General features: G+C 49.6%; 1 pseudogene; it reads right to left on the reverse strand.

The window, feature by feature from the left end:
• Positions 1–1611: 1611 nt before the first annotated feature.
• Positions 1612–2626, reverse strand: LOC102873912 (annotated as a pseudogene).
• Positions 2627–3344: the final 718 nt, after the last annotated feature.

The following is a 3344-nucleotide window of genomic DNA, read 5'->3' on the forward strand; positions in this document are numbered from 1 at the left end:
GTTATGCGGATGACACAACCCTGCTTGCTGAAACTGAGGAGGACCTGAAGCACCTGCTGCAGAGTGTCAAGGACTGCAGCCTACAATATGGATTGTCAAGAAGACAAAGATTATCGCCACTGGACCAATAGGCAGAGTAGTTGTAGCATTTTTCCTTTCTCATCACATCCTCTCCAACATTTATTACTTGTTTCCCCTGTTAATTTTTGCCAGTATTACTGGAGTAGAGAGAGCATGGTGCTGTTTGTGCAGGTGTTGTGGCAGTTTTCAGACTCGAAGGACTACTCTGCCTCCAGGAGCCAGGCAAGCCAGGCTTGGACTAGGGCTTAAGGCAGCAGAGGGCTTCAAGCCCAGAACATGGCCTGCGGCTCTCAGGCCAGTCTTTCATTGTTTTTGTTCAGACAGTCCTCTAGCTCGAATAGTCCTGGTGTACAAGTTGCCTTACTGCAGTCACTTGTGGTTGCTGTGAGGCGGAACACTGTGACACTGATGTGTCAAATGCGTTAATGGTTGGTTACCCAAAGTGGACAGAGAGTGGGGTGCAGCTCCCCGATTAAAACAAGCTTGGAAGGAGGAGTGGCATCCACTTTCATAATAGCTTGCCTCTAGAAACCCTATGAACCTGGAGAGAGGATGATAGACACCCAAGCATCGAGGACTCTCCTTCAGAGGGTCACTATGAGTTGCCTGCGACTCTAGGGCACTTAACAACAATACTGGAGTAAAATAATAGCCCATTGTGGTTTTGATTTGCATCTCTCTTATTGCCAGTGATTTAGAGCATTTCTTCACGTGTGTGTTTACCTTTCGAATATCTTCCTCTGTGAAAATTCTTTCCATGTCTTTTGGCCATTTTATAATTGGGTTACCAGTCTTTTTCTTCTGGAGGCCCAGGAGTATTCTGTAAACTTTCTTTCTGAGACACTTAACTGAAATGGTATTACAAAATGGATTTTTCCCAATCAGGAAGTTTTCCTTTTATCCTGTTGGGAGAAGTTTGGGGTGTTTTTTTGTTTTGTTTTTTTTTATTTTTTGTGTGTACGTACCATCAAATCATATCCAACTTGGACAGGAGGAGATTGCCCCTCCTTCTCCAGCAGAGCATCTGGTGGATTCAAACCACGTTGTCTCTGGGACTGTAGTGCAGCTTCTTGCCACTAGGCCACCAGAACTCACTTTGCAAAAAGTTTTTCATGCACACAGGGATTTAATCTTTAGAAGGTCTCATCCATCAATTTTATCCTCTTCAGATTGTGCATTTCTGCCTTGTGATTGTGGTTGTGTATTTGGCAGTCTCTTTATACCTTGGATTAGTAATTCTCGGCTTGATCCCAGTTGGTGTCTTTTTGGGGTTTTTTGGTTTTGTTTTGTTTTTTTTGTGACTGAGCTTCTTATTTTTTTAATATATCTATTTATATATAAAGTAGATTTTATACTAAGAAAACACAAACCAACAACAACAAAAATTAAAACCAACTTAAAAAGCCCAACAACAATAAAAGAATTCAACAGGACCAGAGGTATGGTTGAGACCCAAGCTAGGCCCCTTGTACTCCCCTGAATGAGAGGCTGGGGTGAGCTGGGAGGAGCAGGTGACAAGAGGTCAGGTGCTCAGTTGTCCTTCTGCTTGGGTGCTTGATCAGCCCCGTTGGCCAGAGCAATGGGGCTGCCTGGGCATGAGGCATTTGATATCTGAGAGGAGCTTCAAGGGATGTGTGGGAGGTGCAGGTAGATGCTGAAGAGCTTCCTGTAGAGAAGGTCATGGAGGGAGAAGTTCTGGAACAGATAGAGGGAGAGGCCTTGCCTGGTGCCATCCTGGCACAGCTCAGCATGCAAAGTGGTGGCAGCACGGTGGGGTGAACACAGCAGCAGGTGGTGCAGGATGGTGCTGTAGCCATTCTTGTACAGCAGGTGGTCAGGTCCCTCAGCCTGTTCCTCAGCAAAGACCTCAAAAGCCAAGCATCTCAGCTCCTCTAAGGTCCTGCCTCCATCCAGAGCTGCCAGTGCAAGGACCATGTCTCAGAAGTCCACCAAACCCTTGGTATCCTGATGGAAATAGCCAAAGGCACCAGCCATGGTCTAAGGATCAGGGAGCTGCAGCTGCCAGGCAAACTCATCCTGGTCGATCATTCAACTCTGCCCTGGATCTGCCCCCTTGTCCACTCAGTTGGGGGACAGCCCGGCCTTCTGAAGCACCTTCCCCAGTTCCCAGAGCTGTGGCTCCAATGCCATTTTCAGCCGGCCCACCACAATCGCAGGACTCTCTGGACATTGTTGGTATAGAGGGTGGGGTCCCTGCTCTCCTCAGGGCTGGGATGGTACACAGGCAGGAACTCCACATCCATGTTGCTGCAGGGCTGGGATGCTGGGAGCCAGAGGACCCGGAGTACTCCAGCCCCTCTTCATGGCCAGCTGGTGGTGTCCAGACTCTTGGGGTGTCAGATGACAACAGGCTGCACCGGTACCCCTGTGATGATTTGCAATGAAAGCACCTGGTTTGAATTTAAGCAAAGTCTCCTTATTGGAACAGGTGCCCTAAGGAAAGAAAAGCATCCGGGGCCACTTGCCTCCTAGGTTGCCTGCCTTCAGACCTCCTCCACTGCTTTACGTGGAGAAGCTGGGTCATGCTGGGATACCAAGATGGCTTGGTTGACTCAAAGAAGGGCTCCAATGACACACAGAAGGTTTCTCGGCTCTGGATACGACCTTGGGCAGGTCACAGGGCAACAAACAATGGGACCAAAGAAAGTGGAATAAGGGGAAGAAACAAGAACAGGAGCTTGAAGGCCATAGACCCACTGGCCTCGATCTTGTAACAGGAGGAAGTCCAACAGGAAAAACAGGAAGCGGCTCAGGCCCAGCACCCCATTAGGGCACAGTCTTCCTCTATCCTGTAAGTGGTTCCTGAAGCTGCTCCTCAGTAAGACTACTTGCAGCCAGGCAAAGGGCCAGAGGAGAAAGAAGATGATTAAGGCCAAAAGCACTGGCATGGGGTCCAGCAGTACCCCCAGAGGCAGAACTTAACCCTCGAAAGGCGAGAGAGAGATAGCGAGTGCACGAAAGGGTTGTGAGTTCCAGAAGTGGGGTCGAGTTCCCCAGTTCCCCAGACTTCTCTGGCGGCCGAAGGGCAGGAGGGCGTCGGGGCTTCTGCCCTGTTCTGCAGAGCACGATCACCGCCGCTGCGACCGATCGCTGTGATAGGGATGATGAGCTCTGGCCCAGGCCCAGGCCCGGTGCAGGGGGTGGAGGGGCGGGGCCCCAGTTTGTCTCTTAAGAACTTTATGGTTTGGGGCTTAACTCTCAGGTCTCTGATTCACCTTGAGTTGATTTTTTTGTGTATGGTG

The sequence above is a fragment of the Elephantulus edwardii genome, unplaced genomic scaffold, assembly GCF_000299155.1.
Source record: "Elephantulus edwardii isolate Elephantulus edwardi_28Jun2011 unplaced genomic scaffold, EleEdw1.0 scaffold00062, whole genome shotgun sequence".
Classification (NCBI taxonomy): domain Eukaryota; kingdom Metazoa; phylum Chordata; class Mammalia; order Macroscelidea; family Macroscelididae; genus Elephantulus; species Elephantulus edwardii.